At 38.9% G+C, this 22,378-nt stretch overlaps 1 pseudogene; it reads left to right on the forward strand.

The window, feature by feature from the left end:
• The first annotated feature begins 4,214 nt into the window (after window positions 1-4,214).
• Window positions 4,215-20,177, forward strand: LOC110293366 (cytochrome P450 2J5-like; annotated as a pseudogene).
• Window positions 20,178-22,378: the final 2,201 nt, after the last annotated feature.

The following is a 22,378-nucleotide window of genomic DNA, read 5'->3' on the forward strand; positions in this document are numbered from 1 at the left end:
TTCTTATGAAATAATATTTGACCAGAGGTTTATTTTGACTTACAATTTAACAGTATGTCCTTCATGGCTGGGAAATTCTGGAGGTAGGAGAATACCACAGTAGGTCATGTTGAAACTACAGTCAGTGAGCATAAAGGATGCTTATGATAGCTCTCTTTCTTATGTAATTCAATCTGGTTACCCTATGAGGTAATTACTGAATTTAAAACTCAGCCATGTATCTTACTTTCCAGGTACTGGAAAAGTTCTTGATTCATGCCATCCCCATGTAGAAAACTATGGTTCCAGCCTCTCATATACATATTCTTTAATGCATGTTTTATGTCATATATAGTCAATTCTCTACAGAGAATAGAAACAAACCAATAACTCTGAAAGACTTATCTTCTCCTCACCCCACTTCCAGGACAGCCTTTTAATCCTCATTTGAAGGAGCTGCTGAAGTTACTAGATGAGGCCAAATATTTGCAGGGTTCAGTGATGACCAACAAAACAGAAGGAAGAGTCATTTCCTCTGATTTGGTTGGGAAACATGAAACTGGTACTGTATATAGAGTCTTCAATATTGTTTTTGCTTTTAGAAGTCTAAAATCTCACCTTTTAAATGTGAATTCAATAAAAATCCTTAAAATCAGTCTACAGACTGTAGGATTCTCCAAATTAAGGATTATTATGATAAGCATTTCTAACTTTCATGTAAAGCAATAATTATATATATTTGTAGCTATGCACCTTTTATATAATAATTATTGTTATCAATTTTAGTGATAATGTTATTGACAATTATTCCTAAAAAATATTGACTTAGTCTAGGTCTTTGGAAGATTCAAATTGGTGACATTTGATTCTTTAGTGTGTCTTTGCTATTAGATTGGCTTAATGATGTTTTGATCTACTTTGTCAAACTCATATTAATGTTATAAATACTATGTGACTAATTTCTTAGACAAATATATTATATGTAAATGAAGGGTAACTTCTTTCATCATTTCAATGTTTTGCATATGTGTATGCATGACTGTCTGTATGGTTGTGCCTCTATATCTTTGTATGTACATATTTGTAAGTGTGTGCAGGTACATATATGCAGCTGAATGTAGAAGACAGAATTCTACTTAGTATTTATTTCTCAGTCACTCTCCATCTTATTTTTTCAGGCATGGTTTCACATTGAAACTGCATCTCACCAAATCCACTAGAATGGTCAGCTAGCAAGCCCCAAAGATTCTCCTGTTGTTCCTCCCAGTGTTAGCATTAACACTGCTACACCTGGCATTTCTCATGGGGGTCAGCAATATGAACTCAGGTTCTAGTGGTCATGCAGCAAGTACATTACCAACCACATTTAGCACCTCATTTCCAGTTCCTTTTTTTTTTTTTTTCATTTCCAGTTCTTATGTCTTTAAATTTTTTCCCTCTTGCTGTATGGTTCTGACCAGAGTAGATAGTGGCTTCAAATTTCCTATAAAAGGCAGAATTTTACTACTGCTTCTTTTATTCCTGACAAATGTTTACTCTATGTTATTTAAAACCAAATTACTAGACACAAATTTCTTTCTTGTTGTCCTTATGTCTATTAATATTTTAGCCCAAACAGAGGAGGAGTAGATTGAGGAGGAGGCAAAAATAGGGGAGATAGGGGGAGGTACTGGAATAAGAAGAGGGAGGGGAAACTGTATTCAGGCTGTAAAATTAATTAGTTAATTAATTAACTAACAAATTAAAGCATTTCTCCCCTAAGCAGTAATCCGTCTCATTTAAATAATCTCCCTTATATTTTCAACTAATAATTTTCTATTTAAATTCTATGTCTTTATGGGGTTTGTTTGTTTGTTTGTTTGTTTTGTTGTTGTTGTTGTTGTTTAGCTTTTTGAGAAATTCATATGGTGTGTTTTGATCACATTCACATCATCCCTGATCTCCCAGATCATCCCCTACCTCTTTCAATAGCCACCTGCCTTTGCATTGCATTCTTTTATTCTGTTTGTTTGTTTATACTTTGCCAGTACCTCTTTCCTTAGGGCTAGAAGTTTGTCCCTCCCTCCCTTCTCCATGATTGAATTTGGTCTAGCATGTATGTAAACAGGCTTTGAGCCTGCTGTTACAACTACTGTGAGTTTCAGCGTGTAGTTGCTTTTTTAAATATTTTTATTAGGTATTTTCCTCATTTACATTTCCAATGCTATCTCAAAAGTCCCCCATACCCTCCCTCCAACTCCCCTACCCACCCACTCCCACTTTTTGGCCCTGGCATTCCCCTGTACTGGGGCATATAAAATTTGCATGTCCAATGGGCCTCTCTTTCCAGTGATGGCCTACTAGGCCATCTTTTGATACATATGCAGCTAGAGTCAAGAGCTCCAGGGTACTGGTTAGTTCATAAGGTTGTTCCACCTATAGGGTTGCAGATCCCTTTAGCTCCTTGGGTACTTTCTGTAGCTTCTCCATTGGGAGCCCTGTGATCCATCCAATAGCTGACTGTGAGCATCCACTTCGGTGTTTGGTAGGCCCCGGCATGGTCTCACAAGAGACAGCTATATCAGGGTCCTTTCAGCAAACTCTTGCTAGTATATGCAATGGTGTCAGCGTTTGGAGGCTGATTATGGGACGGATCCCTGGATATGGCAGTCTCTAGATGGTCCATCCTTTTGTCTCAGCTCCAAACTTTGTCTCTGTAACTCCTACCATGGGTGTTTTGTTCCCAATTCTAAGAAGGGGCAAAGTGTCCACACTTTGGTCTTCGTTCTTCTTGTGTTTCATGTGTTTTGCAAATTGTAACTTATATTTTGGGATTCTAAGTTTCTGGGCTAATATCCACTTATCAGTGAGTACATATCATTTGAGTTCTTTTGTGATTGGGTTACCTCACTCAGGATGATGCCCTCCAGGTCTATCCATTTGCCTAGGAATTTCATAAATTCATTCTTTTTAATAGCTGAGTAGTACTCCATTGTGTAAATGTAACACATTTTTTGTATCCATTCCTCTGTTGAGGGGCATGTCTGAAAGAAACTGCTTTCCTCGGAATCATCTGCTATCTCTGGCTCTCTCAATTCTCTTGCTGTAATGATCCCCAAGCGTTCAGAAGAGAAATTGTGATATGTGTGAGCTTTTCAGGGCTGAGCATGTTTATGCTTTTATCCTTTTTATTCTGACCAGTAACTGTCTAATTTTATAACATCTACTAAAATAGATGTTTTTTTTCTCTCTGAGAAGATTTGAGAGCTGACTCTGTGGAACATGGGCAGCAACTTTATATTTTACATTTTTCTTTTTGAAATATCATAAACTTGGTGTCAGATTTTTTACATCCAGTCTGATCATCTTTGAATATTGTATTTTGGTCCTGAACCCTAGGGAAAGACTATAGACTCAATCCAATTACAGTTAAAAGATATATTAATTACCTATTGAAGGACCATAATATCTGAGACAAAAAGGAGTCTGCTGTGGTAATGGGTGTGAAAGAAGAATTTTAAAAAGCTAAACCATCAGAAGACTTTGGATAGCTCCATAAGCAATTCAAGAGTTGGTTTACTCTTCAAGATTAGGTAGTCAAGGTGATGGGAATATCTGCATAAGTAGGTTACTGAAGCCAAAAAAGGTGTTAGCCATATCGTAAAAAGTAGATGGTCATGACTGTTCATTTTAAGATAGATGAGTTACTGAGTCAGGGTTATTTAGAACTTATCTTGCAGGAACTATACTCAGAGACAAATGGCTAGGGTGTCCCAAAATGGATGCCAATAAACCATAAAATAAATTCTATTGAAAGTAATCACAAATGTTTTATTTATGCTTTTATCAAAATCTTTGACACAGGAGAACTGACACACAATGAATTTTTGGTTTCTATTTTTCTCCATATCTGACATATTATTCAATATTTTTTCATTTTAACTTTTTATATATAATTAGATCATGAATATTTTTGTTAACTGAGTTTTATCTTAAAATTTTTAAATTTTTTATTGGTTATTTTATTTATTTACATTTCAAGTGTTATCCCCTTTACCACTTTTTCCTCCACAAGAACCCTATCCTCTCCCCTGTCTCCTGCCTCTATGAGGGTGCTCCCACACCTGCCCTCCCACTCCTGCTTCAGCACCCTAGCATTCCCCCACACTGGATCATCGAGCCTACACAGGACCAAGGGGCTCTCCTTCCAGTGATGCGCAATAAGGCAATACACTGGTACATATTCAGCTTTAGCCATGGTTCCCCCCATGGGAACCATATTCTTTGGTTGGTGGTTTAGTACCTGGGAATTGGGCGGTCTGGTTGGTTGATATTTTTGGTCTTCCTATGGGACTGCAAACCACTTTAGCAGTCCTTGTCCTAACTTCTGCATTGGGGTTCCCATGTTCAGTCCTCTGTTTGGATGTATACATCCTCATCTGTATTGGTTAGGCTCTGGTAGAGCCTCTCAGAGGACAGCTAAACCAGGCTCCTGTCAGTAAGCACTTCTTGGCATCAGCAATTGTGTTTGGGTTTGTTGTCTGCAGATGGGAAGAATCTTTAGGTGGAACAGTCTCTGGATGGCCTTTCCTTCAGTCCCTGCTCAACACTTTGTCCCTGCATTTCCTTTTGACAGGAGGAATTCTGGATTAATATTTTTGAGGTGATTGAGTGGCCCCATCCCTTATCTGGGGGATGTGTATATAAACTGGATATGGTCTGTACAGGTTCAATCTCTCCTTTGTTGGGTATGTCGGCTAATATCCTCCCTGTTGGGTCCTGGAAACCTCTTGAGTCCCGGACTCAACTTTCTAGTAGTTACTTTACTTCCCCCTCCGCCACTGCTACAAATCTACTCTCAAATTCCTGACCTCTGTACTTCTCCACCATCTCCTCCCATATCTGAACTGGCCCCCTTTTCCCTTACCCTCCTCTCTCCCTCCCAGATTCCTCTCTCCCTCTACTTCCCAGAGATTATTTTCTTCCACCTTCTGAGGACTGTAGCATCTACACTTTAGTGTGATCTTCTTTCTTCTTGGGTTTCATTTGGTCTGTGATGTGTATCATGGGTATTCTTTTAGGCTAATATCTACTTATCAGTGAGTAATACAATGTTACCATGTGTGTTCTTTTGTGACTGAGTTACCTCACTCAGGATGATATTTTCAACATTATTTAATTAGTGTGTAGAAATGAAAGGGTTGGGCAAGCTTCTAGGACCAGGTTTATAACATCCATAGGCTTCTCTTTGGGGTGATAAATGGCTTGTTGAAAGAAAATACAATCTAAATGAAAAGAAAACATACTTCTTACTTGATTCTGATATTGATTGGGAAGATGTTTATAATGGCCAGCTGCTCTGGATGTGTTGGGTTTGGAACAAATTGAGGAATGAGCAATCACACAGTAGAGGAAGTTAACCAAGATCAAAGTGTTTCATTTCTCATTTGCTATGAACTTATCTCAATTTATGGAAGGAATTTGTCAAATAAACTTATAATACTTATTTTTGCTCAAATCATTAGAAAACTGTGTTTTTGTCTCATTGTACATGTGTTTCTGATGATTTCCCTGAGGAAAATAAATCATGGCAGGGGAACAGAGAGAGAGTGAAAAGACAGCTGACACTTGGAGGATCATCAGGAAGACAGTTTCAAAAAGTGAGCACTTAACAGAAGCTTGGTGTAAACAATGAGTTACAACTGCAAATGTTTAAAATCAGATGCAAGTACAGAGGACAGTGGCTGCTGCATCATAGCAAGTAACAGTGACAGAAGAAAAAAGGAATGGTTACTTAAGGTCCAGCTGAGGAAAACCTACTTTAAGAGGACTTGAGGCGAGTATGACAGGAAATGCATTGGAAGATAGAGTCAGTGATGAAGCCATGGTTTTAAACTGGTACATATTACCTCTGGAATTCCTTGAGGTTATAGTCTGGTCATCAGTTTAAGAGTAGAAACATTCTGCATGCAATCTCATCCTCCAGGTAGGAGAGGAAGTGGCATGTACCATGGAGCAAGCAGTCCAGATTGCAAGAAGGGATATGAGATTCAGTATTTTTTCCCATGGAGGAAATGAAGTGTTCACTATGGAGTTGAGAGAGAAAACATAGCTCAGAGTAGTCCACAGTTTCACTGTAAGGAATGAGGGGAAAACCTGACAATCTTACAACATGGAGATCGATGCCATAGTGTCTCTATGATTGTCTTATTTCCCCCAACCAGTTATACAATGGCTTTCCATGGATAATGAAATATCTTCCTGGACCACATCAGAAAATTTTCAGGAACTGGGAAGAGCTGCAATTGTTTGTTTTTCATATCATGAAGAAACTCCAGAAAGATTGGAACTCCTATGAGCTGAGAGACTTCATTGATGTTTTCCTAATGGAAATGCAAAAGGTAAGGAAGATGCTGCCTGTGTCATCTTCTTATAGAAGAATTATGGGTTGAATAATTTCCACCAGATTCAACAAGTGACCACAACTTAATTTATTCAGTTACAATTCTGCAAAACAAATCTCCACAATAAGGTTTTCTATGTTTGCAGCATACTATGTGTGTGTGTATATGCTAGCTACTTTAGACAACTCGGTGAAGGCCCCATCTTCAGGACTCTTTCAGTTTCCAGAATGCATCTATATCCCTAAGCTTGTGGGTCATGCTAGTGCTTATCTCTCTATTTGTCTTTTCATAATTTCCCTCTGAATCTGATCCCATCCCTCTTCTAAAACCATCTTTCTCAACATTCCTCATGTTACCACCCATTCCTCATTTTTAGTGACCGCCCAAGCACAAAATTATTTTTGTTACTACTTCATCAATATGAATTTTCTAGTTATGAATCTTAACATAAATATCTGTGTTTATCTGGTGGTCTTGGGTGAATGCTTGTGAAAGGGTCATTCAATAACCAAAGACGTCACAACCCACAGGTTGAGAATTACCCCTTTAAGCACTCCTTAATTAATTAAAACAGGGCAATTTGGCTAGATTATATATTCTAATTTCAAAATCCTTATATTAGTCATATCTGCAAAAGTCTCTTTTGACAAAATATATAGTGAGCATGTGTTCTAATAATGAATGTAGATATATTGGTGAATCATTATTTAGTCTATCAAAGATGGATAAATATATGGCCAGTATTTTTATTTGTTTGGAATGGCATGAACTCAAGAATGCTGCACACCTAGGGAAAAACAGCCAGAGTGTAATGATGCTTGGTTTACAGCATTGAAAATGTTAAACTACTACCATTTCCTTGTACAGTCCCTATCTCTTACTCCTAACTGAAGTACTATACAAAGGTCAAAGGTAGCAATTAAGCTATAGAATTCTATTTCACTGTAAGTTGTATCTGACACCAGTTATTCATCCCCTCTCAGAATGAACTGGAAAATCTAAGAAACATTAAGTTTAGTACTAATATTTACCCCCAAGGTTGAGATGAGATTTTTACCTTCTTCTTTCCTCCTATTACCACTATCTATCCTTCTAGACAGGATTCAATTATATAGCCAAACTGGATGTAGTTTTTAGTTCAATAGTCTACTGGATAAATTATACCTTGAATCAACATTTTATTCTTTGGCATATGGAGTTCGGATACTTCTTATAGTAGAAAAAAAGGTGATTTTTTTTTTTTTACATTCTCTTCTTTCTTCATAATGGCATAGTAATCTGTATACATGTTATTTACTCATAGGAGATTATGATGGCCATATGGTGTTTAGGTATGTGCAAAACGATATTAACAAATTGAAGTTTCTGGAGGAAGGGTAAAGATGATGAGATTTGATAAGATATAATTGACAGAAAAAAGAGGTTATAACTATAAAATTTAATAAGTTGATGGCTTCATTGCACATGAGATTCAAAATGTCCTCTCAATTAATGTGTCTTATTCCCATTATAAAACATCCATCTGAAGAATGAAAATATAAAGTGACTTTCCCTTTGTCAGATATTTAGATGTGATAGTGTTGACACTGGGATCTAAGTGTATCAACATCATATCCTCTTTCCACTCTAATGACTTCTCAAGAATTTATAAGTATAAGAACATGGTAGTCTTGTGGTACCTCTGCTTCCTTGTGAAGTCATACAGAGGATCATTTTTCCTATGATTGTTTTCTTTTAAGTTCACTTCCCATGGTGGAGACCTTTTGGGTTAGAGACACAAATGCTCAGGAAAAATGGGTATATATTGTCTTTTCCAGTATCTAGAAAATACTACAAGTTTCAATGAAGAAAATCTCATCTTTAGCACTCTGAGTCTCTTTCTTGTGGGAACAGAGACAACATCTACTATACTGCACTTGGCTCTGCTCTACATGACCCTCAATCCAGAAGTACAAGGTGTGTGGTTTGACCTAGACCAGGTGGAATGGTCTTTCTGGAGCCTATATCTCAAATGGTGCTCGAAAATATAATTGTGGAATGGGAAAATGTGGAACAGCTGTGAGGTGATGAGCACTTAGGAATATACACATCCTGCAGATGTTTTGTCAGGACCATGATGGCCCTGTGTACACAGAGTAGAGAGACTGCTCCCTTAACAGGCTTGGAGTCTAGGTGAAAACAGAGGAGTCAAGTGAAACAATCATTCCAGGTGAAACTGTCATTGCCACATGAGCATCCCCTGATGACCCCCTGATTTTTAACTGTGTGTTGCCATTTCTTCCTTGATACTGTGCACCCTTCCAAGTTTGCTATCTGGCATCTTGTGATGTCACCTCTCTGACTTAGAGTCTCAATCCCACTGTCTTAGTTAGGGTTTCTATTGCTGTGAAGAAACACTGACCGAGATGAGTGCTATAAAGGGAAAACATTTTGTGGCTTGCAGTTTCAAAGTTTTAGTCCATTAGCACCATAATGACACATGGTGGTGTACAGACATAGTGCTGAAGGAGGAGCTGAGAGTTCTCCATCTTGATCAACACTGGGCACAGTTTGAGCATAAGAGACCTTAGAGCCCTGCCCCAGAGTTACAGACTTCCTACAGCAGAGCTACACCTCCTAACAGTGTCACTCCCTATGAAGCAAGGATTAATACACATGAATCTTTGGAGTCTTTGGGATTCATAACTATTCAAACCACTGCACTCACCAGTCTTGCATGTGGTATTGCTTCATTACATTTCTTCTCTTTGCATTGCCTTTATTCTTACCTAAAATTACCTTAAGACCTATGTTTCTCTGTGCCTAGAATGCACTGTTCTAGATTCTCCCTAATCTGGAAGAATTTTCTCAGGTGCTGACTACCTGAGACATTTTAGATTCCTCCTGGAATTTTCTGAGTTGGAAATTGTTGTCATTTTCTTTCAGAGACCCGGGATGCCTCTGTTGCTATACTTTGCTCACTGTTGCTGTCTCTCCTGGTTTAAGGAGTGTGGCCCATTTCATCTTTTCTTCATACTAGTTCTAGAAGATTATTAGGCAAGGATAGATAAACTTTTCTTTGTTTTTTCAAATTGGGAATAAAAAAATCATTAATGTACTATAACATCTACTTAGTAGTTTTAGAAAAACAGTTGATTAAACACCACGATGAAAATAGAACAATATAAAACTTACTAGATTTTTCTTCTTTATTTCAGAAAAATAGCAGAGTGAAATTGACAGTGATTGACTGTGGAAGGAAGGTGAGCCTTGCTGACCAAGATTCCATGCCTTACACTAATGCTGTCATGAGGTACAAAGGCTGGGCAACATCGTCCCCTTGAATATTCCAAGGAAAGTAACAGTTGACACCAAGTTTGCTAGATTCCACCTGCCACAGGTAACTATGCATTACCAAATACCCCAGTACATTTGGACATCAAGTTCACAACCTAACTTTTAAAGGTGATAGGTGTTCACACACTAGGAAATAATTTCAATGGGTGAGAGAGAATAAAACCCTCCATGTTTCTAAATGGATATTCACACAAGCTGTTTGAAGTGATGTTGATGGGATCTAAAACCAACCCTGGTCTGAGAATTCATCCTCTTAATCCATCCACAAGAGTTGCTTTATTTGACATTAAAGTATCCCTTTTCCATTTTACTATATGATTCCATGCTCAACTCCCTGTCTTTACAGACTAAATGCTGATCACATGACTCCTTATCTCGCTTGGCCACTGTCATCTCCTCTCTACTTCATAGAACTGCAGATCTATTCTTGCCGTATACCGAATATTCTTTGGGGATCTAGAATTATTTTCTAGGACTCAAATATATTGTTCTTGGGAATACTCACCAGCATTAGACCCAGAAGTGTATATCTACGTATCACAGCACAGCCACTTTCTCTGCACAGGCTGAGGAACAACCACTGTGACTATTCTTCTCTTGTCACTGAGAAGATCATTAGGTCTGGATTCCCCAAGTGCTGTTTTCATTTTTCCTACCTGTTCATTTATATCCAGGAAACCAATGAAACTTCGTCCACAAACTTTCAAGATCAGCTCTAACACCTTTCTGAGTATTGAGGAATCTAAATGGCTATGTGCAACACAGGATGTAAACAGTTGCCTTGGCAGCAGAAAGGCCTGGTTCCAGTGATGACTTCACTTTCTGTCACTATGGAAACATATTACCAAACCAATCAAGCTTCAGAGTCTTTATTCAGCCCACTTCATAGGATCCAAATGGGGATAAAATGAGATTATATTTGCATGGCACTACACTCAGAAATTAAGCTAGTCTTCATTAATCAAGCCAATATTTGTTGAACTTCTGAACATATTGGTTTGGACTTAAAGGAAAACTATAACAAGGAATATCTACTTAGAGGCCATGAGGACTTCCCAGAAGAAAATACCCTGCTACTCTGTGCATGATGACAATGGCAAGTGAGAGGCATGACCTGGAAAGAAATTATGCTGAGCTTTAGAAGTAGAAATATTTTGGAGCTGAAAGTTAAAGGGGCATTGAGAATTAGCTCTGTGTGTACAGGAAGAGAAACACACACAATAAGAAAGATCGTATTGAAATATTGTCTCGTTGAAAGCCTACAAGAATGTTACTATGGCAGGATCCTAGCTACAGGTGAACATTGGCTCTGGTGGAACATAGCATAAAAATTTTGCATTAAGAGTATGAGGAGCCTGTTTACCAGGTATGGGAAGTGAATGTGGAACAATAAAAGAAAGTCATGTGACAAACCCACCCAGGTTCCAGGCTGTGCTATCAACTCAAAGCTAGTCCAGGAAAACAAGGTGAAAAGTGTCACAGAGTTTGAAGGGATAAACTGGAAAGGCAGCAAGAGAATCCAGATTTAAGGAATGGTCCAGCTTTCTTGTTGGAATGACACCATGAAGAAAAAGTCTCATAACTAGGGACCATATAAGTACCTGCCTAGACAGGAATGCCTTCTGATGCATCCATTTATGTTTGACTAACCTTGGTGGGACTGGGTGTTATCCCCTTAACATTGGATGAATGAGAACAGAGAAGCAGAGGTGATATAACCATGGAACTGTTGATAGAGAGAAACAAACTCCTCATCACCCCTTGGATAGTCACAGATCCTTCCCTAGACATACATATACTAACCTCTTCCTATCAAGTAGAAATATTTTATAGCAAATAGTAGCCTAGCTCTGCTGATAAAAATTCCTATGATGCTACTGCAAAAATAGCAGGTATAAAGGACACATAGTGATATATGTTCAAATGTCAGTGGGAAAGTGTATTGGTAAGGCTGGAAAAGTTTAGGAAGTCAAAAATCTCAGACATTAGTGGTTGAGAGTCACTACCCCTGTTAATCTAACTGAGTGTGATCCATATTTCACTTTGCTGCCTTCCTTACAGAACCATGGTCCTAACCAATTTCACTGGGCTACACAGGGACCTGAAAGAGTGGGCCACTCCAGATGTGTTCAATCCAGAGCATTTGTTGGAGAATGGACAGTTTAAGATGAGAATTCTTTCTGCTATTCTAAATGGGTGAGTTGTTATGAACAGAAAAGAGTTCAAAGCTCCTCCTTAGCTCTTCTACACTCTTCACTCTGTAGACCTCTGCTTTAATTGTATCTTCTCCATGTGGCCCTGCTTGTTGCTTCATCTCACTGTTGCTGTGAACAGGGACTGCTTCAGATCACCCTTGTTTCTCTCTGGCTCTATTTTCTCCAACATGCAGAAGAGAGCCAAATGGTGCCTTTTCATCACAACGAAGTCTGAATGGCTACCATATTTCTAGAGTTTTTCAAATGATCAAAGTTATATTAAGGAGATGCTTTTTTACCTTTTACTCAGAAATAGATCTGTGTATTAGTAATAACATTTGATGAGACTATGAAGAAAGGTTTCATACTTAACACAATGAGAACAGGAGACAACAGTTTTAAATGGCACCTGGACAAGGCAATTCTTTCAATAAGTGTTAACCACCCTTTTAAAGTCCTTTTAACACATATGCATGGTAACAGGATAAAGGATGCCACCTGTCATAAACCATTTCTTACAAAGTAGATGGTATAAAGTGTAGGAATTCCTTCCAATATTTCTGCAGAGAATAGTCTCAGATTTTTATCATAGCACATACTTTAAGCCACATTGCTAAAACTTTTTCTGCTTCATGGTTATGACAAGAAATTCTGAGAATCCACTCCCCCTCAATGTTTGCTACAGTGATGGTTGGAGCAATCTTCAGATGCTCATGCCTTTAACATTTATTTGGGGGAATGGTTTACACATATAATGTGAGTTTGTAATCAAAAGACAACATGTAAGAATAGACTCTTCCCTTCAATCCTGTGGTTCCACCATATTAAACTAATGTTGTAATTCTTGGGTGACAGCCACTGCTCTATCTTGCCATCCCTACCAATGCCTTTAGACTGAGAAACAGCACCTTGAGGTAAGAGAATCTGCAATAGATGATTTGTCTTTAGATCTTAAAAGTCTCTTCCCTATAGGTGCTTCCTTTTCTCCTAGTGTATAGTCCCCCCGCCCCATTTTCATTAGCTTTAGATGATAAGAAGAGAGTAAGCAATGACTCACTGGTGTCTTGTTATTGAAATTGTGTTAAATCATTTAAGTACAGATTTTATTACCAAGTGCACTGTCTTAGTTTACTTTCTATTGCTATGATAAACACTATGATGACAAGTAACTTGGGGAAGACAGAATTTATTTCATCTTATAGTTTATAGTTCTTCAGTAAGAGAAGTCAGGTCAGGAACTCTCCTGACTGTTATACCAAGTAAGGGACAGGGCCATCTCTCCCGTTCTCATGAGTTTGGAGCCAGGCCTTCAGCCTGCTGTAGACAGCAGGGACTAAGGAGAACAGATCTACTCTGCTACCTGTCCAATATTTGCACAGGGGTGGAGGTAGGGGTTGAGAGGAGCTTTCCTGATTACTGCAGCAAGCAAGGAGTAGGGCTAGCTTTCCTGTTCTCACACCTGTGGGATGAGGCCTCAAACAATACCCAGGTAAGAGGTGGGGCCAATTCTGCAGAGCCTTCCCACATCAACATGTCCTCTCAGGCAGTAGCCCAGACAGTGAAGTCTGCCTGGCCTTTGGTGATAACAACCCCCTTCCCCTGCTGCAGAGCCACCAACCCAGACATGGCCCTCAATGGTCGTATAGGCCAGGACCTCATCATGGCCTTAGGTGACATCACCAGCTACTCACATCAGTCTGTTCATCACTAGACTTGAGTCTTCAGTTCTCCCTTTCTTCCTTGTGCACACATGATTCTGCTTCTCTTTCATCTCTCCACTACTTACTTGTTTATCTTAATGGCCACTTGTGTATCTGAGTGTCTAGGGTAATCTATCGAGTGGTCTCAGGTGTGCTGTGCCCTACCAATGCCATGTGGCACTGGGCAGTGGTCATCTCTTGTGTGGTCTGCCCACCCAGGTCTGCATGAAACCAGACTAGTGGGCATCTCAGGCTTGATCCCCAAGTATAGTTTTAAATCAAACCTTTCCATCATTGCAACAAAATACCTGACATAAAGAGTCTGAAGCAGGGAAATAATATTTGTTCTTAATATCAGACTTATTTATTAATTTAGACAAAAACTTTGTCTAAATTTTTACCATTGCATTATTGGGGCAAACTAAAATAGTTCCTGATCCTTACATCTCTATTTATAGAATAAAACTAAGGACAGCTTATGGTATGCCAGCCTTTCCTTCCTCAACAACAACTGGGTATTTCTTACTTGGTCCTCTTAAAGCATGCTTGTTCCTGCTGGATGATTGTCATGATTGTCCAGCCATGAAGACTGGGTAGGAAGCATCCTCTTTGCTTATTTTTCAAGTTAGAAAGATTGTTTGAAAATGAGAGGGTTAGTCACAATACCAAAGTGGTCCCCAATGAAGCTGGTTATTGAACATGGGCTTCAGGTCAAGTTTTGTTCTGGAAGAGGAATTCTTCTGATGAATCATGAGAATTTACAACAGAGTTGATTGCCATTTTACTGATAATAATGTCTAAGGGTTTCTACTGGTGAGATAGAACACCATGACCTTAGAGAAGACAGGTTTACTTTGGCTCAAAGCTCTCTAGTCACACTCAAATACTAAATGAAGTCAGGGCAGGAAGTCAAGCACATCAGGGACCGAGGGTGGGGACCAGGGACTGAAGTAGAGGCCTTAGAAAAGTATTGCTTACAGTCTTGCCCCTCATAACTTGTTCAGCTAGTTTTGCTTATACACCTCAAGACCAACTGCTGTGGGGTGGCATCACCCACAATGATATGAGCCTTCCCACATTGAACATGAATTTAAAATAGACAACACAAGCTTCCCTCACAAGCCAATCTGGTGGAGGTATTGACTAGATAGAGATTACCTATTCTACAATGACTCTACCTTGTGTCAAACTGGCATAAAAGTAGACAACAATACTGATACGTTGTCATTCCGACACAGAAACCCATCAATCTTGAACCACAACCTTTCCTTTCTTCTTTAGTCCCTAGAGCTCATGTTAATCTTATCTCACACTATAACACATTCCAACTTTTAAAAATCCCATAGCACAGTCTAAAAATTTGATCACTTTAAATTTCAGCCTTATTTTAAAAATTCAAATTTCAATATTTAAAGCTTCTCTGAAATATCAAAGTCTTCTCTAAACTTCCAAAATGTCTCAACTGTATGCTTTTGTGAAATAAAAATTAAGTCCTATACTGTATTATTTCAAGGAAAAATTCAGGACATACTTATATTTAAATCATAGCAAAAACAAATTTCAACAGCTCAGTGCCAGACTTCTGGGGTCCATCATCTTTTTGTCTCCATAGGATCTGTATAATCAACAAATAATCTGTCTCCCATATCAGGCTGGCTCCACTTCCCAGCTGCTGCTTCTTTGTGGTATTGTCTCTTGTTCAATAGGTTGGGAGTCTCTGCTGCCACAGGGCTGTATCTGAACATTGACTTTCTCCACAGACTCTGAATTTAACACATGGTGCCAAGCCTCAGCTTTTCTCCATGACTCCTCATGCCTTCAAAGCCATTAACACCCGAATGACTCTTATACTACCAAGTTCAGATGCCAACATGAGACATAGTCTTGACTCTTTCTGCATGACAGATACCGTGTGCTAACCCGGAGGAAATACCCCCAGATTTATAATCCTCAGTGATGCTGGTTTCTACATAATCATTGCTATCTTCTCAGTTCTAGCTAATTAGCACCAACTGTTCTAGTAAAAAGTGGTATTTTTCAGTCCTAGATGACTAGAACTAGACTATTAATTTAAAATACTGAATGTCTCTGAAAGAGTCTTTTTTTTAATTTTTAAAAATCTTTTTATTATCTTTTTTATACTCCATATTTTATCCCCCCTCACCCTGTCCACCCTCTGACTGCTCCACATTCCACACCTCTTCCCCACCCAACCCTGTCTATTTACATGCCCCCATGTAAGTAGATGGCCCATGTACTTGAATGCTCCCACCCCCACCTCTACCCCACCTGACTTCTAAACTCCCTGTTGCCTCCAGTCTCTTGAGGGTTAGGTACATCATCTCTGAATGAACACAGACCCCGAAGCCCTCTACTGTATGTGTGTTGGGGGTGGGGTGGGGTCTCATATCAGATGTTTCATGCTGTTTGGTGGTCCAGTATTTGAGAGATCTTGGAGGTCCAGATTAATTGAGACTTCTGGTCCTCCTGCAGGATCACCCTTCTCCTCAGTTACATTCAGCCTTCCCTAATTCAACAATGGGTGAGCTGCTTCTGTCCATTGCTTGGGTACAAATATCTGCATCTGATTCTTTCAGCTGCTTGTTGGGTTTTTCAGGGGGCAGTCATGATAGATCCCTTTTTGTGAGTGTTCCATAGCCTCAGTAATGTGTCTGGCTCCAGAACCTACTCTTGAGCTGGATACCACTTTGGGCCTATTGCTAGACCTTCTTTTTCCTTAGGGTTCTCTCCATTTCCATCCCTGTTATTTTTTCAGACAGGAACAATTATGGGTCAGAGTTGTGACTATGGGATGGCCCCCTCTCCCTTATTTGATGCCCTGTCTTCTGCTGGAGAAAGGCTCTATAAGTTCCTTCTCCCTACTGTTTGGCATTTCTTCTAAGACTCCCCCCCACACACACACTTCGAATCCTGGGAGTTTCTGACCTCCCAGGTGTCTGGTGCATTCTGGGGGGTGCCCCAACCTCCTATTTCCTGAGTTTGCCTGTTTCCATTCTTTCTGCTGTCCCTCAGGGCTTCAGTCCTTTTCCCTCACCCAATACCAGAAGAAATCAATCACAAGTGGGGTGAGAGGGAGGAATCTGGGAGAGAAAGTAGACAGGGCTTGGGGAGTTAGGGGGAGAGGAGAACCTGATCTGGTATTTGGTGAGGGAAAGAATCTTTAAGAAACTTTCAAACCTCCCTGTAAAATTTCACCACTGTGGCTCTATTGTAGCATTGCTTCCAGGATTCTCTTCCAAGCCCTCACAACAACTCAACAAACTTAGAACACTCAATGGCTTTTCTAGCCTAAAGTTTCAAGTCTGTCCACAATCCTCTGTAGAACATATGGTCAGATCTCCTACAGAAACCTGTCAGCAATCTCTCTATCTTAAAATTATCTTAAAAAATCTTTGTTGAATTAGCATAACCAAAGACAACTTTAGGAAGAAAGGGATTATTCTCCTTATAGCTCTCAAGACACACATCATCACTGAATGAAGTCAGACTTAAGGAAGAAACCTGGAGGTAGAAATTAAAGCCGAGACCATGGAGGAACACTTACTGTCCTGCTTTCCAAGGCTTGCTGAGCCTGCTTTCTTATACACACCGGTATCATGTGTCCAAGGCTGGCACCACTTATAATGGTTTGAGTGTGTCCACATCTATTACTAATTAAGAGTATGCAACAGACTTGACCCTTACTGGTGTTTTCTCATAGAGTCCCTAAATAAATCTAGCATGTGTCAAATTGACATAAAACTAGCTGGAATAGACCTGTAACATGATAAAGATAAAAGGAGTGGACTCATGTACCACACAGACACAAATTATAGCAACAGTGTTATTGTGACATGAAATTACATGAAGAGATTTTTCCTATAATACCTGTTTTATTTCTTTAACAGTCCATGGAAGTTAGAGTGCACAGTGCAAGCCTGAATACATGGTTAGTTTTGAACTAGTATTTAATTTCATGGTTAAAGATAAAGGTGGAAAATCAGCTTTAGAGTAGCCATGCATAATGTTTATTGCAATGTTTATGAAAATCCACACAATAACACTGAGTTCACATCAATTCAAGGTTTTTGTTTTGACTGCAGAAACAGAAACAGCTTTAATTATCTTCTTTATGTTTTTAAATAGTGACTATATATTATATCAAACTATATTATTTTCAAATATATATTTTATCAAAATATATAGTTACTATATATTTTTCTATATTTATAGTGAAAAATGTTTCATGCTTCTTTTCTCCTATTTTATAGTGACTATATATCACTTAAAAATAAAGGAAGGGGTGAGCAATGTACATAAGAGAGATTTCTGTGGTAATCATGTGTGGTACTATAGGACAAAAGTTTTGAAACAGATGTTTCTTTGGGGAAAATGGCCTCAAGTCCTTAGGGAGAAATTCAAGTTGAATCAGTTTACATACATGAACTTTTAAAACAAACATTGTTACTGTGTCCTATACTGTGTGTTATTTGGTCCTATTAGGAAATTAAAAGGCAAGAAAAAAATTCAGAACAGGTAGCAGCAGGGAATAGCTCCAAAAGAGAAACTAGAATTCACAGATTTTAAAAAAAAAAAAAAAACTTATTACAGGTGGAGAAATTTCACCAAGAGAAAAATACTCTTCAAAGACAGGTGGAGGGGTAGAGAAAATGAAGTCTTTCCTCTCTAGGGGGACTGAGATTTTAAAGGCCTTTTGTGGACTGGAATGAAGTATTTCCCTAAATTAGAACTGGTCAATTGAGATGAAGAATGCAAAGGTGACTTGCCCAAAACTTTTGATAAAAATTTCCTGATTAGCTAACATTTTTCCTCTGTGTGGAACCTCATATTTGTAGTCTGCAAGGTCTCTCTTGAACAAACAAAAACAGTGACTCCTTCCCAGTCAGGCGTTATGTTTTGGTTTTCCTTTCAGAACTCTATAAGGGATAGACACTTGCTTTTCAAGAGTCATCCTATGATTTTTTTAAACTTTAAAGTCATGAAATCCTGGCTGTCTGCATTCATTCATGATGAATCAGGATCAAACTGACAATGATATCTGCTTTTCCTCATGTCTCACTTCCCACAATAAATTTGGGTCAACCAACTCCTGAAAAAAAAATGTAGAAAATGAAGGCCGGCAACCTGAAAACTTAATACGTACCTTCTCTCCTATACAGGAAGTGTAGGAAGTTTACTTCCTCTCTGTCAAATGACCATTACCTAAGAGGAATAAGGAGGCTTGATCTTTGATTTTCATAAGCCTCTCTTCTTCCATAGGCTCAAAAAAAAAGGACTGTGAACATATTTGGATTCAAATTTTCCCACTGTCTCCTATAGGATATATCCTATATATCCTATGTATCCTATGTATCCTATGTATCCTATGTATCCTATATATCCTATATATCCTATATATCCTATATATCCTATATATCCTATATCCCAGGGGATATTGAAGTCATTGCTTCCTGGTGCAAACACATTAGGTTCTTTTTTTCTATGGCTCTGAAGATTTAATATTCCCCAGACTTTTATGGGGACAACTGAGTGGTAACTTTGGAAAAATTTTGAGTGCAGTTTGCCACATCTATAAGAAGATACAGGAGGAATGGTAGAGATGTTTAGGAGGTAGGTTTATTCTTACTTCCATGTGACCTCTGTAGCCAGTCTAAAGGACAGTTCCAGCCTTTATTTCAGTGAGAATAAGATAGTGCGGTCTAATCTGTCTCAAGGAGAAGCCAGGCAGATAATGGCACCCCTAGCCCACCAATGTCCTAAATTCCTCCATTCAGTTCCATTTTTAGAGTCACCCTGAAGAAATCAATACCACTGACATCAATCAAGGTTGAAGAGTTAAGTGGGCATAAGAGAAAGATGACTTTTACTTCAGGCAGACTTTACTGATACACTTACTTGTTTGGATTTTCTTTTATTGGTTGAAAAGCATCAATAATTTTGTCACTGAACAACAGACTATAGTATCAATGATGTGTATTAACTGAGTTTTAAAAGCTTTCAGGCTTTCTCTGTCACCCCTGGATACCCATTTCTACCATCCTACACCCTGAACTAACCAAGAACTACTTGCCCATGAAGCTATTGGACTTGAAATTTAGAGCTTCCAGATTCTGTGCTTTGAATAATCAAGGTAGACGACAGATGTAAATGAGCAATTGAATACAAATTTAAGGGTCAACTCAAGACTTGAAGAAGGCACTTGAGATACCAGTCCCTGGAGCCACTATACTAGCTGAGAATATGACTAGTCTTCTGTTTTGTTCCTGCAGGAAAGTGAGTTTGCTCCAGAGAACAACTGGGCATGTCTGAGCTGTTCATTATCTTCACTCCTCTTATGCAAAACTTTACTTTCAAGGCCCCAATCAATCAGAAGCTGAGCCTGAGTTCAGAAATGGCCTCACTCTTTTCCCAGTCAGCTATCACATCTGCTCTGTCCCTCAACAGTGATGTCAAAGAAAAAAAGAGAAAGAACAAGAAGAACTGACATACACCTGGTGCTTGCTCACATCAGCAGTGAAAGACTGAAGGCAACAGAGGAAAGACAGAAAGATGTCCTCTAAGGAATTGGATATAGTTCCTAGAAAACTATTTATCTCCATATTGTCTCTTGATAAATCACATATGTGCTCAGTGACACATCTTTTTATCTAAAAGGTGCAGAAAATGATTATTCTTTTCATAAAACACTTATATGAGTCAGAGGAAATCGAGGAGCAAAAACTATCTAAATTGTATATAACATCATAAAAACTATATATTTAATTTCCATCTTTTACTCATCCCATCATATATGTGTACTTTTTCTGGCCTGTTCAAGTAATTTATCTAAAGGAGGAAAAAATGAGTAAGAGTTAGACTTAGCCCCTGGGAAAGCTTCAGTGGCTGGCCATAAAGGCCCTCCCAACTGGCAGATCTATGGTTGCCTCATCTTGCTCTGCCTGAATGGTTCTCCTGGAAGTCAACAAGGCAGAGTGATTCCCTAAGGTAGGAAAGTAAGCGGTGTTGAAGTAGTTCCACGGCTTACATATGGTAGAAAGACCTTAACAATGCCCTAGCATCAACTAGGCTGTGATCACAGATATTCAAATCATGGAAGTGGGTTTGGTAAGCACATGAGAAAAAATTTCTCTACACAACACCTTATAGCTTGGAGTTTTCCTTTAAATATGTATGTCCTGCCTTCCCACATAAGACTAAGCTGTGTAGGTATAAACATCTCTTGCAACTAACTAGTCTGTACACTTTATTGAGTCACATCACAGGCCTGAAATCACAGGTTTTGCAAATCATCAGAAATGGCATAATGATGCCAGATCCTGGTAGATGTGATCAGTGGAAGAGAAAAGGCAGTTTCAAGTGCCAAACATACATAAGTTAATTTGAATAGGCTGCCTTAGTGGTAGAACTGAACCAGAATAAATCTTCTGGGACATCTGGCAATCTCTGGATGTCTGTCTTTAATTTCACACCAGGTGGTACAATTACAAGCCCAGAAGAGCTGTCACTATCACAGTGCAAATTATTTGTGTCTTAATGGCATCCATGTGTGAGAGAGTTCCATCTTTCCTAGGCCTGACTACTGGGATATGATTTTAACATTCCTACATGCCCTTGTGATCTCAGTCATGCTGATCAGTTTATAAAACAGTATGCTTCCTTCTCCAAAGAATAATCCATTTATCAGTCTGTGCTGTGGGGTGATCCTAGATAGATGTTACTATGTTGTAGAGGAATTATCCCCTAACTAACTGATTAGATATTAAAGATGACAAGAAGCCAATTGCTGGGTGAAGAGGAGCAGGTAGGCCTTTTGGTCCTTATGTCAAGGCAAGGAGCAAGAAGAGCACAATGTAGACCAGGAACACTTAGAATTGATGGCAGATTCCACTACCTAAAGATTTCCAACATAAAATAGTTGATGCGTTTAGGATGATAGATCCCATGCCCAGCACTTGTGTCATCTGTTGATTTTTACCTAAGATTGTCTGAGGTTTTCCATTTGCAACAATTCAGGTGGGCTGGAGAGAAAGAACTTAACCCAGGAGAAGGGTGGGAAATCAGTCAGGCTTTGGAACAAGGAACATAGCATGTAAGAGGTTACATTGTCCCTATCTTAGACAGCAAATGGCAATATGGAAACAACCCCCATTTTGTGTGAGGCTTTCTGCTCTCTGAGCACATCTGGAGAGAATAACACAAACTACTCAGTATGTTTATCTTTGCCTCTCTGCCCTGTCTTGAGCCATGAGCTATCTTGGAATAAAAGCTTCATAGAAGCCCAGTGAAGGGCTCTGGAGTTTTATTGTTCAGTTTAATGTCAAATTCTACTTTAATTGTTCTGTACTGATCACTTTCAGGGCACATCAGTCTTCCCCTTTTCATTTCTGTCTGATATGTAGCATGTAAGCACTTTGACAGCAAATAATTACCAAAAATTGAGTATTAATCTTCTCTCCAACCCTCTACTACAAAAACATAGGCTTGGTGTGCTACACTCAAATTTAAAGTTAGGAAAAAACTTTAAGGTCTTGGAAAAGAGAAGAAAAAGGGGACCCAAAATGCCCTTAGTATTTACAAAATATGTCCTTTTTGATATAATTGCAATCCACACACCATGAGGAAGTCCAGGATATGATAGACCCTAGGCAAGTTCTAGACTGGTGATTAAGTATCAAAGATGGATTTGTCTATTAGGAGCCAGCTCTATTAGGAAACTCAAGAGCTCTAGGCCTGCAGTCTAGTCCTTTTGTTGTCGAATTGCTCT

This window comes from Mus caroli, unplaced genomic scaffold (genome assembly GCF_978045245.1).
Source record: "Mus caroli unplaced genomic scaffold, Mus_caroli_1 scaffold_6, whole genome shotgun sequence".
Taxonomy (NCBI): Eukaryota; Metazoa; Chordata; class Mammalia; order Rodentia; family Muridae; genus Mus; species Mus caroli.